The sequence below is a fragment of the Taeniopygia guttata genome, chromosome 1A, assembly GCF_048771995.1.
Source record: "Taeniopygia guttata chromosome 1A, bTaeGut7.mat, whole genome shotgun sequence".
Lineage (NCBI taxonomy): Eukaryota > Metazoa > Chordata > Aves > Passeriformes > Estrildidae > Taeniopygia > Taeniopygia guttata.
The window spans coordinates 55,726,421-55,750,846 of record NC_133025.1 but is presented as its reverse complement, the minus strand read 5'-3'; the positions used below and the strand labels follow the sequence as shown (position 1 = coordinate 55,750,846).

General features: G+C 39.4%; 1 protein-coding gene and 1 long non-coding RNA gene across 3 annotated transcripts in view; one reads left to right on the top strand and one right to left on the bottom strand.

Annotated features, from left to right (window-relative positions):
* FGD4 (FYVE, RhoGEF and PH domain containing 4) overlaps positions 1–24,426 on the bottom strand; it is a 102,742-nt gene that overhangs the window by 66,132 nt on the left and 12,184 nt on the right. The window contains exon 1 of one of the 2 annotated variants that reach the window (XM_030263285.4): positions 1,586–1,936. The exons of the other annotated variant lie outside the window; for it this stretch is intronic. The gene's annotated coding sequence lies outside the window, so the exon portion shown is untranslated. Of the gene's footprint in view, positions 1–1,585; positions 1,937–24,426 lie in introns of those variants that run through there. 2 annotated transcript variants of the gene reach the window in all.
* On the top strand, positions 1,956–9,563 carry LOC115493404 (uncharacterized). Its single transcript, XR_012053586.1, has 2 exons — positions 1,956–2,093; positions 9,191–9,563. It is a non-coding gene; the product is annotated as an uncharacterized lncRNA (long non-coding RNA).

Genomic DNA, 24,426 nt, shown 5'->3' with positions numbered 1-24,426 from the left:
GAGGGTTGCCCTTCACTCCAGGCAGGTCCAGGATAACACCTGAAGGGTGAAAGTCTAATCTCTTTCCAAGCACAAAAGCCAATCTGCCCTTTCCTCCTGACAATGCAATTACAGACTTGGCACTTGCACGTGTGAACAAGTCCACCGCAGCCCATTAAGTGCAAGTTTTGCATAAATCACCAACTTCAAAGGCAATGCAATATTTAAATTCTGGGGAAGGAAGGGAATTTTTAAAAAGGGTTTTTTTTTTAAATAACAAGTTGATACAGCTTTTATTAAGGGTGGTCATCCAATTCCACCGACATGAGAGTGTTTCATGATGTTGGAAAGGACTTCAGGCACATATACCAACCTCCCACAACCACAGGAGAGGCTCATTCACCACAAACAGTTAATGTACTCAAAGAAATAAAGACCTTCTCAACCTCCCACATACACACTTTTGTTAGGCACCAAGACTTGAAAAGCATCTTGTAGGTTAAAAATTTATCTTAGTCAAATATGTTGCAATCGTGACTTATTAACTCTGTCAGTAACTTTCTGTCCAGACTCCAATGCCCTGACATTATCAGTGCATAAAAGCAGAGGACAGAGAGGTTGAATTAGCACTGACACAGTTTTAATTAAAAGCCTCTAGTAGTGTTCTCCCCTGCACCAAATAAAAATGGCAGTTCTGGCAAGAGGGATGCAGCATAAGACCTTTATTTGAAAAGGGAAAGCCCATATGTGACCAAAAACATATGCTGACGCAGCATTTTGCAATTTTGGGGTGCTAAATTTTAATGTCCCTCATTTAAGTCAGCAATTTGAGTTGCACTAAAATGTTCACCATGCATATATCATGGAAAAAAAATAATACTCCTAGCTCCTGCAAGACAGCAAAAAAGTATTTTATAGGACTAGAAAACCTTACAAGGATATACCTTTAATTTTATTTTCCCCTTCATATTAAATCCTGTCATCAAAACAGTCACAATATTTACAGAGAATCCCAAAAACACATGTCACGTCTTTATACAACTAAGCTCTATAAAAGAAATAGTCCAAAATGTTTGGTCAGATGGCGAGTTAGAAAGAGGGAGAGAGGGTGGGAACGAGGAGTAGAGAACCTGCTCCTGCATTCTGCCTCCCTTACGCTGCTTCCTCTGGGCAAACTGCATAAAACACCCTAAACATCCATTGTATCACAGCTCTGCTCGAACATTTCCCCCTCGTCTCACCCTTCATGCCAGTATGAAAAGCAAACACGTATCACATCCAAAAAGAAATCACTCAGACAAAAAGCAACCAGCGTGAAAAGACATGTAAATCAAACAGATCTGGCAGCAAACAGCATTTCATAAAGACGATAGATATGGATCGCTCCATTTGTGTCAGTTCGGCCAGTTATTGTTCTGACTTACTACTTTAACTACCCCAGATTAAACTGCTTGAACTGCAACAGACAAACGAAGATCCTTAAAATACAATCCCCCCACACCCTCCTAACAATAAAGCATTATTTCCGTGGTGCTACCATCCTCAAATCTTAAAGCCACTACATCAGCTAAAAATTACCTACGTACAAAATTAATTTAGCACCGACCTTGCAAAAAGCTCGCTCCTCTTGGCTAGAAATCATTAACAGTTTTGGTAAAATCCTTTTATGTGCTCCTCCAGCTAGCTAATTCCAGCCTTCCATTAACGCACTCCATTGCAGATAATTGCCGACAGCACACGCTCCCCTGCTTTTGCTGGTTCCCAACCCAGCGAGGATAATCACATTCCAGCAGGGAGCGAACAGATGGCAGCCTCCATGGTAACCAGCCCTCCCCAGCTCGCGGCAGCACCGGGAGACGGCCGGGGCCGGGGCAACAAGCGCCCTTTGTGCGCAGCCGGCGCGGGCAGCGCGGGGCCGGGGCGCTGGGCGGGCCCGCCAGGTGCCCTGCCTCCGCCGCACCTCAGCAAACGCCGGCGGCCGGCTGAACCTCGACACGGCCTGTGCCCGCCGAGTGCGGGGGAAGCACCCCCCGGATGGAGGTGACGCTAAGCGGGAGTTCTATCTGCTGTCAAAGCAGGGAAATTACCTGCGATCTGGTTTTCCCCCTGACAAGGTAGGCTTATTTCCCCTGAATGGGCTTAATTTCAGCACCATTGGAAACGTTTGCTGCCTGATCTCTATCTCCCGGACTTTGAAATTGCTCCCCTCAAGATACTATAATCTACTGCTCAACAAGAACTGCACAGACCCTCTGTTTTGGTCCGGAGCTTCTCTCAAGCTGATCTGCTCTGCCTCTGCCGGCATCAATGCTGATTCGGCAGCAGGCAAAACTGCTCTGTCTCTGCTGCACTGCCAGCAGAGGCGTGTCTGGAAAAGGCTTTTTTTCCATATCAAAGGTGTGCCTGAAACCTCTGCTCTCACCGGGCCAGACCCTGCACGGCTCCACACCTACAGTGAAGGTGTGTGCACCAGCTCAGAGAATTCCCACTGATGATGCCTACAGGGAAAAGGGAAGTGGCTTTTCACATCCAACCCATAATGATCTTCTCTGCAAAATAAAAGGGGTTTGAAAGAACATTTAGGGTTTTAAATACTGATGACTCGTACAGTCTCAAAATATTTTAGGCTTGAAACATTGAATGTATAATAGCCTTGACTCACACAAACTTTCTCTGCCTCACTCTCAAAACCACTCAGTGCTTATGACTAATGACCCCCTAAAAAAATAAAAGGGTAATTTTACTTGAAGCTGCACCAAATTTGGACCTCAAGTTCCTGCATGCTAACTTAGGTCTAGAAAACAATTCTTTTGAAGAAGGAAAACTGCTTTCCTTTCTCCTTTAATCTTCTAAGAGCTGGTCCTGCAGAAAAGCTTTCGTTCTTCTAAAAGATTTAAAACTCTGAGCTGGACCCCACCATCACAAAAACACATCTTCGTCTGCACGTAGTTTCAGATACAGAGTTCTATGATTTTCTCTCTCCTCCCACCCAAATTTTCAGTTTTCTTCATCCTTACTGCACAAGGATATTTATTGTGTTTCACAGCAAGCCCAGTGAAATTTACATTGGTAAGAGACACCACTGTTAAACTGCTGGTGCATTACCACTGGAAGCCTTTCAGATCCCTACTGACAGCACGAGTATCTGTAATCAACACAAAAGTCCCCACCACAGAAAGCTGACAAGGACCCAGATTTCAGAAGGAACTCACAAGGTTATTGTGGATACTGGTGAAAGGTGTGGGACAAAACCCAGGTCTGCCAACTTGCTATCCAGGACTAGCAGACCATTCTGACTCATGCTGATGATTTCAATCCATTTTCTCCCTCTAAATAAGCAATATTTACATCATCAAAAAAATTTTAAGCTTGTATGAACACCAAACCTAATTATCCATCAGCAACAGCAGTAAAACAAAGTAAGGAACAAAAGCCAGTATCCTATTTAACTTGCCAATTGTTAATAATAAAAATTTTCAGCATTAAAGCATCATGAAAGGCAGCAACACAATTTCCCTTTTGCCTCTTAAAAATAAAGACAGTAGCTCTGAAATTAGGTTTGATGTACTTAGAGATTTTTATGCATTTATATATTTCTGGGGTTAAAAAAATGGAGCAATTACAATTCTTAGCAAAATTACTTCAAAATTATAGGGATTCAAGTTCAGTTTCAGTCTTTTTTCCACCATGAAAGGGACACCTCCTACAAAACAGTTTTCTAGATTTATGTTAATTCCAACTTTGTATTTAAAAATTAAGTTGTTTACTGAAATATTATAAGCCATCTTGGTATTGGAAAACCTGTTCCATACACCATAAAAACCCTTAGACCATCTGTTCTTGAACAAGAACTAGCTGTACTCATTATAGGAGGAATGCTAGCAGAATGAAGGGCAACAGCGGTCAGAATCCATTTCAGCTTCTTATTTGGAATTTCTTTAATTATTAGGTCTGATTTTACAAAGACACAGTGAAAAAAAAATCAACTATGTGGAGCAGCCATCACACAAAGGAAGGGACAATGGGACACACTACAATCTTTGATAGAAATAATAGGTAACATATATGGCCTAACACTGAAGAAAGTATCCTCTGTTCATATGACAAAAGTTTTATTCAAGCTCCTTGAAAGGGACAGAGGAAAACAGCACATCCCAAATGATTCTGAGGAGGGGTGGACAAAGAAAATTTAGTCATCCCTCTTTCTTGCTTGGCTTGAAGACAGAAGTCTAGGAATAAACTGGTTTTAGCTGGAAGACATGAATGGAAAATAAAGAACATATTGACATCCGGTGTACTGAATTGATTCCATTGAAAGGATTGTCTTTCACAACAATGGCACCATGTGCTTCAGCTTTTCCAGTCCCAGCTGCTATCTGACAGCCCGAGATTTTGCCATTTTATTCAGGCTGATGAAGTCTGAAACTAAGCCTTAGAAATTTATTTTTTTAAATTGGATAAGGAGGGGGGTGTCTCTTTGGTAATGACCACTTAAAAATCTATTCACCCCAAACAAGTTATGTGAGTTTAGAATGAGGCATACAGACAGCAGTTGGTTGCCATTGTCTGCATAAGATTTGAAAGCTTTAACTAAAACCAACCACAGCATCTAAGTAAGTGACATGTCAGGCCTCACACACAGATGGCTTCAAGTTGTTGCCCATTTGTTATATCATTTTTTGGAGTTCTACTGAAACAGGCTCGTTATTCCTGACAGTTGCAACATTTACTGCCAGGCAAAGCAAAACAATAGAACATTGATCAGCTCTGTTATAGTATCACCTTTGTTTGTACAGAGAAATCAGCTTCAATATAAATATAGACTCACAGAACTTTTTTGGTTGGAAAAGACCTCCAAGATCATGGAGTTCAGCTGTTAACCCAGCATCACTGTACTCTCCACTAAGACATGGGTCACATCCACACATTTTTTGAACACTTCCAAGGATGGTGATTCCAGCACTTCCCTGGGCAGCCTGTCCCAATGCTTGATAACCCTGTCAGTGAAGAAATTTTTCCTAAAATCCAATCTAAACCACCCCGGTGCAAACTGAAGGACAATGAGTTGTTACCCAGGAGAAGAACCTGACCCCCACCTTGCTATAACCTCCTTTCAGGGAGTTGTAGAGAGCAATAAGGTCCCCCCAGAGCCTCCTTTTCTCCTGCTAAACACCCCCAGCTCCCTCAGCTGCTCCTCACAGGATTTGTACTCCAGACCCTTCACCAGCTCCACTGCCCTTCTCTGGACGTGCTCCGGCACCTCCATGTCTTTGTCATAGTGAGAAGCCCAGAAATGAACACAGAATTCGAGGTGCAGCCCCACCAGTGACAAGCACAGGGGCACAAAATGGTCATGTGTTCCTTTTATCATCAGTACTGAAGAAGTGCACCTCAAGGGAAACTGGATGTCTACATTTTTAAGAGTATAAAAAAAATACATCTACTCTTGCAAGCGTAAAGGCTCTGAAGATGCAAAAGGAGACCTCAGGCCTGGTGCGCTGCGCTCCTGTTACTTCCCCAGCAATTTCAGGCTGCACATGCTCCTCAGTGCCACAGGAAACAAGACTATGGAATTTATTTTCTTCTTTCACAGGGTGCCCTGAGAGGACATGTGTGCTGGGTGTGGAAAAAAGGGCAGCTGTTTTGCTGTTGTTCTGACTGGCAGCGTTTGATTCACACGATGTCAATGTTCCAGGCGGTAAAGCTTTCCCTTCCAAACTGCTGCTGTTTACAGAAGCACTTGCAGCAGAGAGATGAGCTATCTCCTTCTCTCCATCTCAATGACACTACCTCCATCCCCTGCAGCCATCCTTCCTCCAGTGTTACAACAGCCCTTCCTGTGGATGTCTATTTTTGGCAACTATCACTTAAAGGACAATAAAGAAACACGGACAGAAGTTGTACTAGGCCATCTTATTTATCTGTTTGGTCCACAAGCCTGGAAGTCATCCTTCCTTCTTAGACAATTCTCCAGAATAACTTTTGAGTTATAGGAATATAAGAAACAAGACTTTTACTGTTATGTCTCCAAATACAGTTATTTTCAGATCAGGCACCAGCCCAATACACTGAAACACATTCTGTAAACTAGAACTGCTTTCATTTCCAAGCAGTTTATGGCACCTCTCCCACTGAGCTGTATCAGTACTGCCTTCGAGTTAGTAATGCCTGTAGCAAGGATATTGTTTCTTCCTGAAGCCAATACTAAAGCATATCTAGAGTTATTCAGGCACAATGATAAATATAATTTTCAACTGTTATGGAATATAGATGATGAAAAATCTAATTTCAAGAAAATCCAGCCATCGAAAGGCTGTAGATTTCAGCCCCTTCCTCTAGTAAAGAAAATCCTCTTGCTAACTGCTGATAATAGACACAGCTAATTAGCAGAATTTTACATTGTAAATGCTGAATTATTTTTATGTCAACAGCAAAATGTAGCGCACAGAAGAATTGTTAAGGAGAATGTATGATTGCACGGGCTCCCTCGAGAGCACACTGCAGCTCAGGCCTTGCACCTCTGAGGCATAAAACAGCTCATATTGGTGCTTCCTACCCAGAAGCAAGAAGGCTGGCTCTGGTTTTGCAAGTTGTGCATGAATGGAGAGAAATGGAAAGACAACATCAAAAGGCTTGCCTCACAACAGCAGAATAAGCTGTCACACTAATGCATTCAATTAAAAAATAATAAGCAAGAAATATGACAAAATTAGAGCAGATTTCAGTTAAAAACTCGGTTTGTCTAGGTAGGACAATTCTGTTCACTGTCTGGAAGCACCCAACAATAGGGCACAGCAACCAGCAGACGTGCCTGATTATTTCTGCAATCTCACAGAGTGTTTCCATGGAAAAGCAGCAGCCTCCTAGCTTTGACATTCAGCGTCTGACAGCTGAGCCAGCCAAAGTTCAGACTCACAAGGCTCAAAGAGAGATCACAGACAGCTCTTTGGATGTGGTTCTGAGCAATGCAAGACTAAATCCAGCTCTGAGGAAGAGCCCAACCCCAGGGCTTCTCTTCTGTGCTTTTTATTTACCAGTTACGTTCCCAGTGAAAGCAGAACAGACATCAGAGCAGCACATGGGTGGGAACTGTGGCCACAGGGCTTTCCTTTCTCCTTAGGCTTCACTTAAGAGTTTATGAAAAGTCTGTATAGGAACTGAAGGACTGCTCTTGGACAGAGCTAGCAAACAAAGATAGAACTAGCAAAACAAAGATAGAACTGCTGGAAGAGGAATAGCTTGTACATTCCCTCCTCTATAAATTATCCTACAGTAAGGACCAAAACCAGTAGGAGAGTAAGGAAATGTAGAGAAACCAATGCAACCACAATGAAGTAACTCATGACATTTTGGGTATTCAATGAGCTTGTCTCCTCCATGCAGATACAGGAAGCTCTCATACTTCATCAAACTTGGAAAGAAAAAAGGTTGTTATAAGTCCAGAACTTGAAGTTAGTCTTTGCAGAGGTTATCTGAGGTACAGCAGGAGCAGTGGTATGTCAGCAGTACTAAATATTACATCATGCTTTAGCCCACTGCGTGTGGATAACTTATTAGTGGCAAAGAATGCAGAAAATATTCTTGAAATGCATTTAGCAGATCCACTCATATAATACACATTGATTCAATTTAAATTCCTTTCCAAACTCATCAGACACCACTTTGCCAGAGGCTTCTAAGGTCTAGAGACACAGGTGCCAGATCCAACCCAACCAAGCACTTTTCTGGGCAGTCTGTAACAGTTCTCAGAACACCACATTCATTTTAAAATACATCTTGCCTTTCTCTACCCAGAAGCTCCTTCCACAGGTTGACTGAGCACAAAGCCATCTAAAGAAACCTCATTTTGGAAGGTATTTGATAAGGCAAACCTGGAGCATGCTCCTTCCATGCCCACAGCTGACAGCTCCACTGACAAGAGGAAGGAAAAGCAGCATCACAAGATTTACTGATAGCTGACCAGACAACACCAACAAAACCTAAAACTTCCACCCACCTCTCATGCTAGCTCACACAAGAGAGTTATCTTTTTTACAACCCAAATTTACAGGGCCACTTAGGCAAACAGTAGCTACGTGTTCCACTGGAGCCACCCAAAACACTCTAGGGTTTATTTTTGTTTATATTTCAATGGCTTGGAGATTTCTCTGCAATCTACCTCCTCCCATAAGTTTGGGGGAAAAAAGAAAGGAAAAAGAGACTTTGACAGAAACTGTCTTGGTCACAGTTGAGGCTTCCAGGTGGATTCCTGACAAATATATGGTACTAGAGGCATACAGCAGGTTGTCTCTATTTCAGACCATTTTCTTCAAAAATAATCAGCCCAGTACAGCCTATTGCTGTACAGTATTGCTGGCATCTCGTTTGTATTATTATTGCTACTAACATATAATGCAGCAAAGAGGGATCTTGCAAGGATTTTATTATTTTGCTATAAGGAAACACAAGAGAATATTAGCATATGAGTCACTGCTGTACCTTGAAAGGTCTGGAATTTTCATAGTTTGCCTCTAATTGCATTTACAATTAGATACTTATACATAAGGATAAAGGAAAAATCCAGGACAAATCAACAAAGAAAGACTCCACATTCTGAGAAATGGGCAAGACTGACATATGTGCACAAAACAGAGCTACTAAAATGATCTTGTTCACTTAAAAAAATTTTGGAGACACTTTTGAAGTTCTGATTGTCTTTGCACTGGTCAGAAAAATAGTCCAAAGAATGCAGTACCAGCAGGGGTGAATAATTAACTGCATTTCAATGTTCCTTAATTAATACATTACAGTGCAATGAAAATGTGTATATCTAGTGTATATATGCACTACAATGAAAAATTTTCTATCCAGTCTGCCTGTACTTACATTTTAAACAGCTAGGATGTATTTGATATTTTGACATCTAGAAATATATATATAAATACATGTTGATATATTTAAACAGCACTCTAGTAAACGTATTACCTACACTTCACTTTCAGGAAAATAAAGCCTTTGGCAATGCGCTGCAAGGTGATGATGTGGGGGGCCATAGTGACACTCACCCCTCATCTCCTGTCCATAATTTCAAAGATCATCACTATTCTCAGACTGCATGTGACTGAAAAATAGGAAGGAAAGGTCAAGAAAATGTCAGAAACCAAGTCCAAATTAGAAAACAAGTCCATGGTGTGCAATGAGGAAGGTCACAAGCCTGTGTTTCTCTTCGTAGGGGTAACTGCCTTGGATCAATGCATTCTTGTTCTGCTTCTGCTGCTGCTCTCCCAAGCCATGAGAATTCGGTTTAGTGCAACTGCCTTTGGACGTTGACAGATGGCTTGGTCCTCAACAGCAGCAAGAAACAAGCTTTCTTTTTGATATCAGCAGAAAAACTAGATCTAGACCACAGATTCTCTCCTGCACAGAAAAGTTTGGTCACAGGCTACTAAAGAAGTTACCGGCCTCCTGTTGAGTTCTAATTCTTCAAGAGAGATCTGATACAAGTATCAGCTACAGGCCAAGATGAGAAAAACTGTGTATATTTTTATTTTCACATATTTCTGAGACTCTCCCAGAGCACATCTATTTACTTCAAAACCAGTAAACTATTTAAGAAAAAAAACCCACAAAAACAAAAGACATCTACTCACAGCTACCCATGCCTTATAAAGGAATGCCAGTGCCACAAGCAGAAATCCTTACATTCCAGTGATTCTGTGCAAGTAAACCTGCTTATTTGGGAGGCAATCTTTAAAGCAGACACAGAATGAGCATTATCAAGTCATTCTATGGAAAAGGAAGTTCTGAATTTCATAACTTAGTGACTTAGCTCAGGAAGTAAGCAACAAGAAGTATTTCAACACATACTAACAGCAGATTGTGTGAGTGGGCACCTATGTCAAAGGAAATGTGTCTTTCAAATATCTCTTTAAAAAGAAAAAAAATCCTTACATATCAGGAATCCTTTGTCTTTCTTATTTTCTTTTCTATATTATGGAAGCTATATTCTAATCTCATCTTTAATGTATTTTGGGAGCGCTTACTTAAGAAAACAATAAGCAGCTCTGGCAATGCAGAATGTCTGTTACTCTGTAGAAGAGTAGTCCTGTATTTTAGTTTGTTAAGAACTAGAAACACATGAATAAATTCAGAGAAAAGATTTCTACAAGTTACTTTCACTTGTAGCCTCACTATTCTTTTTAAAGTAATAAACTGTCTAATAGTAAGTGATTATTTTCCTGTAGCAGGAAACTTGTGAACAAGACAGGTCTAGTAATTTGCTCCTCCATTTTTGATTCTCATCCTTTTGGTCGTTATACCCAATTTCAGCAGGAGGCCTCCAACCCTTCTGCTGCTACACATTTGTACCATGCAAAACTCAGCAGAAACCAAGCACACCCTGACTGCAAAAAGCTCCTGACTCCTTTCTGCATTGACTGTTATATTATTGAAATGGTATGAGAGAATTTTCAGGCAAAATAGAAAGACTTGACCATTTCCACCAAGCCTCAATTAAAAAAAATAAAACCAACCAATCAAAAAACAACAACAACAAAAAAACTTCTTAAGATAAAATCCCATAGCATCAGGCATGGATGATGCCAGCAGCTTTCTAGACAGCTGGACATTCACCTGTCACAGCACCCATTCCCCTGCAGCTTCTTTAGAAGTCCATTCCTCAATTTGATGGTTTTTTTAAGCAGGAGGAGCTAAGAGTTCTAACAAAAAGGGAAATCTGTCTATTGTACTATTGCTTCATGAAGTGTGAGAACTTAGAGAAAAATTATATTTAATGATCAATAAGAGTTCTATAAATACACAAACTGAAGACATAACAGGAGACCACATGGTCCAACACCCAGCCCTGAAGCATAATTGGCATGTCTAACACATCCTGGGAAGCTAAATATGAGAAAACTGCATTGTCAGAAGTATGAACTATACCTCTCTCAGCTTAATAAAAGAGAAAGAAGAATACAGTACTTTTTAATGGTTCTTCAGTTGAAAGCTGTCTGATGCTACCATTGTAAATCAACCACTCTCATTTTCTCCTAACTACCAGCAGGGCAAAGATCCTCAGCATTCCCATGAAAAAATGGAGCTTAAGCATCATCATCTCTCAATATTGTCCCTTATTTCACCCAGAAACCCTTCTGACCCTTTCATTCAAGCTCTGAATCTATAATTTGAAAGCTCAGTATGAATTATAATGATCCTTTGGTCATATTACTTCTAGCAACCTCCTGCAACTGTAACAGCAGAAACATTAAATTTTCACACTCTTTTGTCTCAAAATTACAGGTTATAGAAGGAAGAGATAGCTGAACAGAAATTAATGAAAGAAAAATTATGGTTTTCAGAGTTTGTGGTTTGCAGAGTTACCTTTGATTTCAGCACTATAACCATTAGGAGTGAATGCTGTCATCAACAGGAAAACAGCTGCATCCGACAGGCTGCAAAGAGCACTTGCTCATCTGGACTGCAGTCACTTGGAATTCAGTAGCATTATATCATATAGTACATTGCCATTTATTTAAACTTATGTTACTTTATTTAAGCTTCCATTAAGCTTTTTATAACAAATAATTAAGGCTATATTGTAAGAGTAGGAATTTTTTTTGAGGGGGTGGTTTTCTGCTCTTGAAATAGTCTATTTCTATTGCTTCAGTAAATTGTAATTTAATATTTAATTTTAAGGCAATCCCACAGTATCATGGGACACAATACAGCAAAAGCTGTAGTCTAACAGGTTTCAGATTCAGCTGTTAATCAGTCCCTCTATTCCATAACAAGCAAAAACTTTATAAGTTGTGACCCTCATACCTGGAAGCTACAAAATGAAGACAACGTGTCCCAGAAATTATTTTCAGTTCAGTCCTACATGATCCAAAACAACCAATCTCCAAAATGCATCCAGTCCCCAACTCAGAAGGAATAACTTTCAAATTTAAGACATGCATTTGTCACAGCAAAGACATCTACATATGTGATTTATTAGAAGCGATGCTAAAAATGGATATAAATACTCCAGCTGAGCCAACACAGCACAGCAGCAGTGGATGATTGCCAAGCTGACCTCGAGTGCATTCCTCTGAACACAACATACATCCTGTACCTCTGCCACCTCCCTCTAAAGCAGCAGCTGGCTGCTAGAAACACCTATGCTTCCTATTCAGTGGAGAGACTGTTCAATATTTGATTTGAAAAGGGAAAATTCATCCATTTTGTTTTCACAAAGAGATTGAAAAACACAAATGATATAGCTGAAAGAGATTCTAGTCACAATTATTTAGACTGTGAGGATACTGTGAGCCACAAGAAGCCTTACTGTCTTCCTCAGTGATCTCTCTGGTGAGCTGAGGGATTATGATGTTTAGATTTGGAAGCCTATGTATTAAGTGCAGTACACAATGGTAAACTTTTGCTTTTTACTTGCTCCTCTCTGACAGCAAGGATCTCTGCTGGATGCTGATTTAGGAAGGCAACCAACCCCTAACCCAAAATAAGCAAAATTGTTATGTGTGTTCAGAGGAATGTTTTCTTGCTCACACTATGGTCTGTCCTGATTCCAGGAATATAACAGAACAATAGCTATGTTTGATTATATATTTTTTTAATTATTTTAAAATAAACAACCAAAATTAATGAGTACTTTGGGGTTAGACTTTGTTGCTCATACACTACATCACACCAAAGGGACAAAGCTTCAGACATTCTGTAAACAGTAGCTTAGCAGAATTTTACCCTCATCTACTCAAGATCCAGTTTCAGCAGAGAAGCCAACAGAAAAAAAAAAAAAAAGTTAACTCCTTGAAATGGGAAAATTTGATAACAAAACTGAAATTCTGCCAGTACAATCCATAATTTGGCTCAGATTTGCAAGCAAGAAAGCAAAAGAGGAGCTTCTAGAGAACACTGATGTGCACATAAGCACAGAAGATTTCTAGTATCAGAGAAGGTGAGAATACTGGGGGATGGGGTACTGGTGGTGAGGCTGTTTGGCTGGTTGGTTTTAAGTCTCTAAACAAGCCAGGCCCTGCAGAGTTATTATTAATCATGATCAAATCACATCAGGTTGTCAACATCTGATTGCCCTTACACTTGTACATTCTGTACATGTCCCTCTGAATTAAAATGGTAAAATATTAATCAGCAGTGGCAGCACACAAGATATTTTCATGCAGCAAGAGTCAAATAAAGTGGAAATTACTCACAGAGCTAAACAAGAACAAAAGCTCTACGTTTTCTTTGTGCCAAAATCTTCATGTTATCCATATTATTATTTAGCCAGTGCACACTGGAATATTTTTCTCAATTTTCTTTTAAATAAAGAACTGTTTAGATGAGCAATGCCATAAAATAAGAAAAATAAAACCAGAAAAATAAAGCACACCTACTCACAAAAAAAAAGATACACACTTTAATTTGGGTCTCTCTCCCTTCACTGCAGATTGCTTTTGCCAAGTCCGTGGCCACATGCACCCATGACTCTGACTCACCATTTTACACTGCAAACACTGCTACTTATTCTTTAGTTGCTTCCTAATCTTTTTTATGGTTTAGGGCATGCTCATTATGACTCTGAAATGAGTTGGACACAGAAAGACATGCTCTGTGGTATACACTTACACCTTTAAAATCTAAAAGTAACAGAAGTGTTTACAAACCACAAAAAACACCAAATAAGCAAACAAAACCCCAACCAAACAACAGCTCAGTTTTGCCTTCTCCAAGGATTTCTTTGGCCTCTTCTGTACAGGGCTTGAACATCTTCATTACCTTGCACCATGTCCAAGACATTGGGCAGAGTATTTTGTTAAGCCTTTCTATCAGTTACCATGACTAACATGAGCCTGAGGAGAGGGAGTGAAGGTGGGGGTGGAAATGATGACTTTTTACCTCTTCCAGAACTGAAACTATTTATATGAATAATGACATTCTCATAAGACTTTCAAAGCAGATGCATGAAGCTGGGAAATTAATTCAAAATCAAGGAAATAAATACCCAGCTACAACAGGCATGTACTTGCTGTCCTACCTTGAGGAACACTTTTTTGCAATATTTGGATCCTGGAGCTCATTATCACCTTATCTGTTGTTTATTTTATGTACCTGATCTCTTATAAGGAAAAATGAAAAATGAGTACTCAAGAATAAATTCTGTCTTAAGTCCATAGTTCTTTCAGGACAGAAGCTCACAGTAACTTAAAAAATTAGGATGATGCCTGAAGATACAATATGATATATAATATGGTATGTTCAATGAGAATATAACTTAAGTTCTTGCAGGTATGGAGATGCAAGAGGAAGCAGGAATCATGACCAAAATATTATTTCTTTTGCTATCCAAGACAAAGCAGATTGTGCATATTTTTCTCCTTCACGAGGCAAAACAACTACTTTATTTGCCTTACAAAGAACAGCAACCAACAACAAAGGTTATTTCAGCAGGCCCATGCTTTGGGCCATTTATATTTCCAGTTAAACAGCCAGGAATCTAAACTCTTAGAGGAACATTTGCAGATCGCAACAGGCAAAAAAGTGTTATCAGATCCCCTCTGGGTCAAGATGCACTACCTGCTGCCTCAACTCATACAGGAGTTTAGTTTTGAAAGAATCATAGAAGGTTTGAGTTGGAAGAAACCTTAAAAACCACCTAGTTCCAGCCCCCTCCATGGGCAGGGACACCTTCCACCACACCAGGTTGCTCAGAGCCCCATATTGCTCAGAGCCCCATCCAACCTGGCCTTGAACGCTTCCAGGGATGGGGCATCCACAGTTTCTCTGTGCAACCTTTTTCAGTGTCTCTCCACATTCACAGTAAAGAATCTCCTCTTAATATTCACCTCAGCTGGAGGCAATACTCCAGATGTAGTCTGACCACTAACAAGCTCACTTTCCATGACCAAACACAGTTGGTGCACAAAGGCACATTATTGTCTCATGAGCTCCCCATATCTCCATTGCTCTCCAAGCACCAGCTTCTGCTATTGCACAGAGATTTTTCCACCAGGGACTGTAAAACATTTATTTTTTTCACCATAACTAATTCCTCTCAATACGTCTTTCCAGTCTGTAAAAGTCCTTTTGAAAAGCACCCCTACCCTACCCATAGCAGCTGCTCCCTCTCTATGTCATATCATCCCCAAGCTTGCTGAAGGTGCTCTGCTTTCCCTTGTCCAGGTAGTTCACAGCACTATGGAACAGTATTGATGTCAGGGTTAACCCAGGAAAAAGGAATTCCTATTCTTTCCCTGTCTGCCATTTATTTGGCTGGCCTATCAATTGACCAGTGCCTTCTAAAGGACTACTAAAATTGCTTTGGGAGCCAAAGCAACCTCCAGAATCACTGTCTGACCATGTTTCCATACCCAAAGGACAACATTCCCTAAATCTAAGCACAACAGCATAAGGTGGCTCCTCCTCTTAGCTCAAATACCAGTTTACCTCCAGGCAAGTTTCTTTACTTAGAGCAAAATTCAAAGTACAAGAATCTCATCAGTAACTCATCAGATAGTGTTAGTCACTATCTGTCTCCATCTGCTATGTTTCAAGTGTTTTAAGTTCTTCCCTGCCCTGAACTGTTTGTGTACATGACAGAAAAAAGCATAAACAAAGACAGAGACAAGAAGAACTTTGCAAAGATGTTCTGGTGGGTTTCTTTCCCAAGGGTCCTTTGAAGAGCTTTTGAGTTCAGTAAGTTCATAGAACAGAAAGAATGTTTACATTTTTGGTGTATGAAGGCATGGCACAACTACTTGTATAAAAATAAATTTATATAATAAATGTCAGAGTAACATGTTAGGTTTGGGTCCTTTGGCTTTAATTCAGAGAGGGGCATGGATTAGGAAAATATAATAGCAATATCAATTTATCATTATTCACAGAGAAAAAGTTGGCAGATAATTTCCATAGATGAAGTGCAGCACCACCTTGGACCTTAGCTAAAGTCATATGCAAACTGGTGACACATATGGTGCCCTAGGGAATTTAGAAGCTAACAATAAGCACAGCTGATAAAATATCCCTTAAAACAGTGCAGTTCATACCATGGCAAAAAAACTAATTTGAAGTATTTTTCAATCATCTAGAATTTTCATTTTTGGCTAACCATTAAATCTTGCACAGTTTATTTAGGATGGAGAGGAATAGTTTAAAGGATTACTCTGGGGAAAGAGAGATTAAGTTTAGATGAGACGTTAAGTTTAGACCAGAGATCATTGATTATCAAGACACCATAGAAAACACGTAAAGTTAGTTTAAAAAATTTTAAAAACCTTTCCATTCAGAAAGGTGGCTTCACCTCCTATGAGATAAATGAGCTCCATTAGAAACTATGATACGTTACTCCTTTTCAAAGAAAAGTTCACTCTCACCACTGGGTCCTTCTTACTTTCAAGTGCAAAACCAATTTAGAGCTATCTGCATTTGTCACAGAGATGCTTTGAAAAAAAAGAAAAAAATAAACAAAACCAAGACCTAACACACAGAAAACTATTACCAAAGAAATATGGGAAATATGGTAATCCAAACAATAACAGAATTACAATGATATCCTGCATGCAGGACTTAAAACATAAAAAATTCCTATGGTAAGCTACTTAAAGTTTCAAGAAATCTAAGTTTAAAATCTTTGTCTCTACAATGAATTTTTTCCTCAACATATTCCTCAATTCTCTGTGCAGACTTCTGTGTGCGTAACGCCAGTATCAATAATACCACTGACTATGAACACAGGAGGAGGAAACAATCATTAATTACTTGAGGCTGTGCAGATATTTATAAGGCAAGAAAAATGAACATGCAGTTCTTGACGGCACCCAAGGTGCTTTTAGGCAGTTGCATGTGAGAGGAAAAAAATAAAGGGCCTCAGGAATCAAAATTAAAATCAGACTTTGTTCTAATATGGGATAGAGGAAACTGCTTTCTCATTAGAGGACAAATAAATATCACCACTGCCTGACACAAAAGGCAAGAGGAAAACAACAGGAAAACCTGCCAGCTGGGCAAAGCGGTAATCAGCTGCCAAGGATCATTTTAGGGCTGCAGCTGCTTGTCTTTGCCAAGTTTAAAGAGTTAGCTGTTCTAAAAGTATATTTGAAAAACGCCACTAGGGAGTTTAGATACTGACCTTGTATGGAAAAATTTCACTGAGAAGACAGCAAATTTCCAGGATCCCGGGAATTTTGTTAAAAGTCATCTCATGATTTCCCAGGTTCAGCATCAAAAGAGCTATTGCAAAAATGCAACCAATGTTGCTTTTTTCCCCACTCACATCCCTACCCACAGGGCTGCCAGTCTCCCATGTGCCTGTCTGGATTTAGTTCTGCACATCCCACTCCAAAGGGAACAAGTTCTAGACAGAGACTGTTGCTACTACTATATCACTAATCTATTTTTACTGGCTGATGCACAGGGCTTCTGGGAAGACAGCAGATATAACATTTCTTTCGGTATTTTAAGATTATTCATGTGCAGGGCTCTCAGCAATACTATTTGTTGATATTTTAGAGAAGCACTCTTAATAAGCTCACAAGTATTTTAGGACTTAAAAGGGGCTAAATCTAGTAAAAAAACCCAATGAAACAAATAAAAAAAAAAACAAACAAGAAAAAAGCAGCAAGGTTTTCCTCATGTAACAGTGTGCTTGAAACTAAGCTATTTTTTTCAGATTAAGTATTTTTAAGAGAAAAAAATATGTCTGTATGGCACAGCATTGATATCAAGAGACATGAAGGATGACCATTGGGATCTTTCTGAGAGTTTAACAGAAGCCACCTCAAACAAGCGATGAAAGAAGAAGTGATGTAAAGGTGCATAAACCAACAAAAAAAGGGTTCATTATATAACATCTGCACTTAGGTTTCAAATATATCACATAGAGTATCAGCTGGAAAAAGCACAGAAAAGGCAGGTGCAGGAAGAAACCCAGATCCATAAGCAGAGTGTCACATCCTTTAACACCCCCACAATCAGCTGACATTTATTTTAACCACTCAAGACAACCAGGAAACATTTATTCCAGATTACAAACCTTTTGCCAGAAATTCTGCTACCCTTTCTCTTGAATCAAAAGCAACCAAATTACCTAAAATTCCTCCCTTTTGAGTGAAGAAGCAGATGCAATTATTTCCTCTGTAGTAACAAGGGTGAGTAGTACCCAATGTGTGTGGGGAGCTACTCTGCACTGAAAGTGATAATTTGTCAAAAGATTAGATGGCTATCATCAGGTATTGTTACACAATTTTAAACACCTGTGTAGCAAACTTGACAAAAAGTAGAAGCCACTGGAAACCACAAACATTATACTAAACAAAGGGCAGAATTCTACTGAACCCTGACAGTTCATTGTTTTGTAGTGTTCCCCTCCATCATTATCCCAATAGCAGCAATTCAATCACAGTTATTGAATTTCACTGCTGTTTCAGAGCAATCAGCATGGATGTTGCTTTCAGTGACAGATAAATCTCTAGGGCAGTATAAACTTCCTGATGAAAAAGTAGCCAGCCAACCATTTACTGTCCTATTACAGAACAAACTGGTCCATGAAACAGGAACCTCAATATCCTACTTCAGTCTCAAAAGTCTTATCAAGGGACACAGAAGGCGAGAGAAAATCTAAAGACAGGACAGGACATCAAAGAAGCTTTCCATAAGTACAGAGTGGCTTGACTACATTCAAGAGAAATTCAGTTAAAAACTGCCTTCTTAACAAAATATGTGTTTCTTAGCCCATCCTTTCTGCTGTACTAATACGTATATAACAATGATATTTAAATAAGTTCAAGCATCAAGATGTGTAAAAGTGCAAAGAAAGTTTATCAGGTTTACAATTATCTGTCAAATACTCACTGTGTCTTCTGGAGGTATGAAGATAAAAATGCATATCTGGAATACGTTCAAGAGAAAGACAGAAGTTTTAAAAATAAAGCTAACTGCAGACACTGCCACTGGCTCACCAGTTTCATTTTGACTATTTGAGAGACATAAAATACTAATGAGGAACGTTTACATTTTCTTTTATATTTTAAGTTTTTGTTTAAAAACGGACACAAGTTTCACAAAAAAACCCAAGCTATTCTCTTAGATAACTGGGTGATCATAAGCAACCTTCACTACATAAGGACTGTATTTCATTAGATTCTCACTGCAGTTACAGTGCTGTGTATCACAGCCCTTATGTTCCACAGATCTTACAGTAATAGTGCAGTCTGATTAAAAAAAATAATAAAACAGAATTACCATGAGCTATTTTTAGGCAATATCAGGATCCTAAAGACAAAAATTCACAGGAAGATCACATATCAAGGCAGTAGATTAAAGTGCACAGGCCTAGGACTTGAACTGTGGCAGATAATATCTCAAAAAAAAGTATGTCCAAAGGGCCAGGAGAGAATAGAAATTTTTGAGCCAGAAAGTGCCCTGAGCCCTGTCTAGTCAGCTCATATCATTGAGGAAATCAGATGGAAAGAAGAAATAAAAAAGAGCTCATGACAGAACCAACTTTGCAAATAACTTTCCAGAACCTAAGTGTCTCTGGGAGAAGCTGAGAGACATCAGGAGCACAGGAGCAGCTGGCTGCCCTCACATCTCCTGCATCAGCCTCCCCTGCTGAGGAAGGGCTCAGCCACACCTGAGGCTGAGCATGGAAACTGAGATACGGAGTCTAAAACCCAGACAAACTTGTCATATATCCTCACCTGTGTAAATCACAGTTCTCTGACTGTAGTTGGCTGGGTTTGTCTTGGTTACTTTAGACATACAAGAAGCAGTTTAGGAAGATGGGAAGGTTGATTTTTTTTCAAATGTGTGACAGACAACACTTCAGCCAGAAACAGTAAGTGCAGCCGTCATCCATGCTTTTGTTTTTTTGGACTTACAAAACCAAAACTGGACTCTCCTACCCCAGCCTGGCTTCTGTAAAATTTACAGAACTGAAATGAGAAACATTAATATACTTTCTTGGAAGCAAACATTTTCCATTGAAAATGGTATTTCATACACAGAACATCAGTTCTTCATGCTGTGTTGCCAGAACTCCTACAATGACACAAATGCCTTGTTTAAAGAATCATTTTCTTTCCTCCTTGCTTCAAACCACATACAGCTCCACCCAAAGAGAAGGACTTCATGGTTCCAGCAGGACAGCAGAGAGGAAATGTCTAAATAAGGCTTTTCATCTGTCAAAAAGTACAGGTAGACCAATGTAGCTCATTCTTTAGTCATATAAGATTTGTGCTTTGAGGTTATGCTTTCCCAAACAAGACCCTATCTACACTTCAAGTATAGTGAGCAGATTTACCAAAAAGAGAACAAGTAGAAAAAGAAGTCTTAACAGCAGCATTCAATTTTGGTGGTGTTCAGCATACTCAAAAGCTTGACTTCCGACCCTTTTTACTCTCCCCAGATCCACCAGTGTAAAAGACACAGCCTTTCCTATGGCTCTGGCCTGGCTGAAATTGTAACCCTCTATCTCTGAGCACAGAAGTGGTATTTGAAGTGGGCTCCACATTCAGGTCCCACCACAGAGTTTAGTGCAGAAAATGTAAAAGACTCTGAACACCAGTACATAAAACATCTACAAAGAAAACCATTGCTAAAGAGAGGTCAACAAGTAGTTTCAATATACCACCAGATAAAACCCACTGAGGTTTATGTGGCCATCTTGCAAACACCACAGCAAAGAAGTTTTACATGTCCATTGGATTAGGATGGCAACCTAAAACCCACCACCAGCACCAGGTGTCTGCCACTGACCATCCTGCAACTCCAAAGTTAAGAGCAGTCCTGACAGAAGTCGCTTCCAAAAAAACTTTTCCTTTACAACAGTAGTAGGATATTAAGTGTTCATTGCTCCCAATATTAATTGAGAAATAAACTATTTTCAATGCATTTTTAAAGCATTTTTAGAGAAAAAAATAGAAGCATTTTTAAAGAAGAAAATAAGTCAATCCATATAGGCCAACGCAGGCTTCCAAGTAATAGATTTGGGAATCGTGAACATTGTGAGCCCAGGAGTCAGCAGAAGGAAGGAATGTTTTACTTTATACAAAGCAGCTCTGAGTACTGTGAGATATCAGGACCTTACCCAGCATGTTTACAGAGTGCTGTAAGAGCTTCTGAGAACAGCCTTGATCACTACCAAATCATGTTAATAACCATAAAAAAGCATGATAAATTGAAGAAGCAGAATTTGGGGGGTTGTACATGTTTTTCCCGTGCATGGCAACACACCTACACTGAACAAAATTGGTCAAAACAATGTACTAACACTTCACAGGAGAATTCCCAAAAGTTCTCTCTTTCATTTACCTTGCTCTAAAAGGAAATAAGCAGTAGCTTTCCCTTTTCATGGGAAAATGAGCAGCCAACCATCTTTGGTACTTTCTTCCATAATTGTGGAACTAAACAGCATAGCAGAGACCTCAGTGACACATTCTTCATCTAAAGCCAGATTTAGAATAGCCTTGAAAGAAATGCCATGCAAAGACTCATTTTCTAATAGAGCCCCCTTTCTCCATCTTTGATCCTCTCAAACTCGCTCTGACAGCTACAATATAGAAGAGGTCACCACCACAAGCTGGCTATTCTGATCACCTCCAAGAAGCTGGCACCGCAGGAAAGATGCAGGAAAACAGTTCATGGGAACAGCACAAGTAACAGGGTGAATAAAATGGAAATTCAAGGGCAGTGACACGCTTGGCTACTGCATAGCCATGTCACACAGTTAATGGAATTACGTGGCAACAGTCTTTCCCAGAGAAGTAAATCACTGAAACATTTCTGAGGCTTGTCTGCCAAACACCTCATATTTCATTTATTATCCTTTCACAGCAGAAAGTTGTTCACAGGCTAAATTTCCGTCATTCGAGTTATGCATAAAACTTTTAGACTAGTCTATTTAACAAAAATGAAAATCACATTTAAAAAATAGGGAACTTGTTCTTAAAAGGCGTTATTGGAGCTTGCAAATGCCACCAAAACCCCTTGTAATTGCACACATACATTATGTACCCATACACCTTGCAGTCCCAAGCACCTTTCATTTTTTCTGAGCTATTTCCAGCACTTTTTGGAAATGAAGTTATTTATTCTTAAAGAAAGCATATCCATTGTTCCATGATGAGTGGAGTGGCTGCTGCCGTAGGTCAATAAGGCACTGCAGGAAGGGCAGCGCTGCTCTGCTCCCCTTTCAAAGACAGATCACAAGCACTGCCTTCATTAACAAGTATTGACTACCATCTCTAATTACTGCATTCTAGACCTCGCACTTTCACTGCAGCACAAACCTCAGCTGTCCACAGAAGCCATTTGCTCAGCTTACATTTAGCTTTTACCGACAATTTCACATGCTGAAAAGGGGCAGAAACCATAGGCACTTCTGGGTTTCCAAAAACAGTTAAAATACCTAGAAACATACTTACTGATATTAATCCACCAAATTAGATACCTGAATCTGTTGGTTTATCTGTCTAAAGTTAGAAATAAAAATCTAGTATTTAGACCTGTAAATTAATGAAGTGGCTTTCAGAAGTACTCAATCTCAATACCTCAGAAAAACAGGATATTTAGCTGTTACATATGCATGTAAAATCCTGGCTGTGGAATGGAAAACTCCAAACTTGCTCTCCCAACTCTCTGATTAACCCCACTGAGTAATACCTTTGCTTTTCCTATGCATAATTTAGAAACAGACAATCAATCCCAATTAACTGCAGGCAGGAATTTAATTCTGAATCATATTGTTGTCAGACTAGAATACTGCTTTTCTATCCCACTCCCCCCCTTTCTTTTTGTCCTTCAGTGTTTCTCAGTAAACAATTCCCTGATTACTTTTTCACTTAAATATTTGCTGCATTAAATATTTGCCTTAAGGAAAGTTCTATGGAAAATTACAACATGCATACCCTATCCTATTTTTCTGAAGGATTCTTGTCTACATTCAGGAATTTATTTACTTACCAATGAAGAGATCTACGAGCATGTGGTAAGAAATCAGGGATTCACATTTTCTCCTTAGGTCAAAAGAGATTCTTTCTATACCAGGCTGACTTTGTGCTGTATCCTCAGAGCCTCCACCCAAGGTGGCTGCACAACCTATACACCAAAGGGCTCACTGTCTCTTTCACTTCCTTTTGTGGTTTTCAAGGCCAAAACGAGAGGGAGAGCTTTTTTTTTTTTCCACCAGAATATTGCACTCTTCAGTTATTTTATGAATATGTGAAAATATTTTTAAAGTGAGAGCTTTATTCTTACTTTTTGCTCTTATTTGTGGATGCAGAGAAAGATGGCAAGACCCCACAGAAGCTCAGAATGCCTCTACTTCATGCTTACTGTTCTCTCTGCATGCATAACCTCCTCCAGAAAGCAGAAACTCCAGTGAACAGCAAAACTCTACCCAGACAAATGGAAAGCACAGTACTGTGGCTGCCAGAGGAATATATTGCTAGACTGAACTTATCATTCCCTGCAGAGCAGTATCATTGCCTGCTGAGCATTCCCCATCCTTCCCACAGGAACGAGTGAGCTGACATCAACAGAAAGTAGGATTTTTGACCTTGCCAGTTTATCTGTAAAACAAGACATCCACATCAAAAATACTTATGAGATGGTCATAAACACATTTCACACTTCCAGCTATTTGGTAGAAGGAAGAAGTAAATTTTTTTCTTTTTTTTTGAGATGTGGGACACAAAGAATGCTCACCTTCTAGCAATTGCAGTTTTGCAGTACAGTAATAAGCTCATATAAAACAGTTTTGGAATAGTCCTGCAGCTGAAACATTCTGTATTCATTCCACACTGGGTCAGTGTTTTGAAGGATGTCTCTTCACAGCACTGCTCTCAAAGCAATCTCAGTATCACCACAGCAGGCCAAAAGCAATAATCTGATAAGTAGTTCCTGTTTCTCACATTTAATAGTCTGGTGTAAAGACATTCTAAAATATAGAAACATCACCTGCAATCTTCTCCTCCATAGTCCTTTCCAGTGGTTTATACAGCAATATGAAGCTTTAATAATTATTTATCCAATAAGGTAGAGATATCAATCAAATAAAATATAGTAGCTGCCTCCTTTTTGAAGGGAAATGGAGTTCTGATCCTTTAAAGTTTCTTTTGCAGAGAAGACAATTCTGAAGGTAAAACTATACTTATCACACAGACTAAGATAAATAGGTCAAAAATATTTTATCAAAGGAAATACTTTCAAAACCTTTGAAGGCTGATTATTTGCTCGTAAGATGAAAAACACATATACAAATGAGAACATTACAAATGAAAGTGTTATGGATTTGAAAAAATAGGTTGTAAAGAGCCTCACTCCATTCAAAACTGTATTACTTGCTACACAGGGCTGCTTGAAAATAAAATAAAAATGTACAAAAGTTTACTAAATTTGGGACACGGTATAGTACAGGATCCAGAGTTTGGGCTTACAATTTGACAAAACAGTCCTAGAAATCATTTG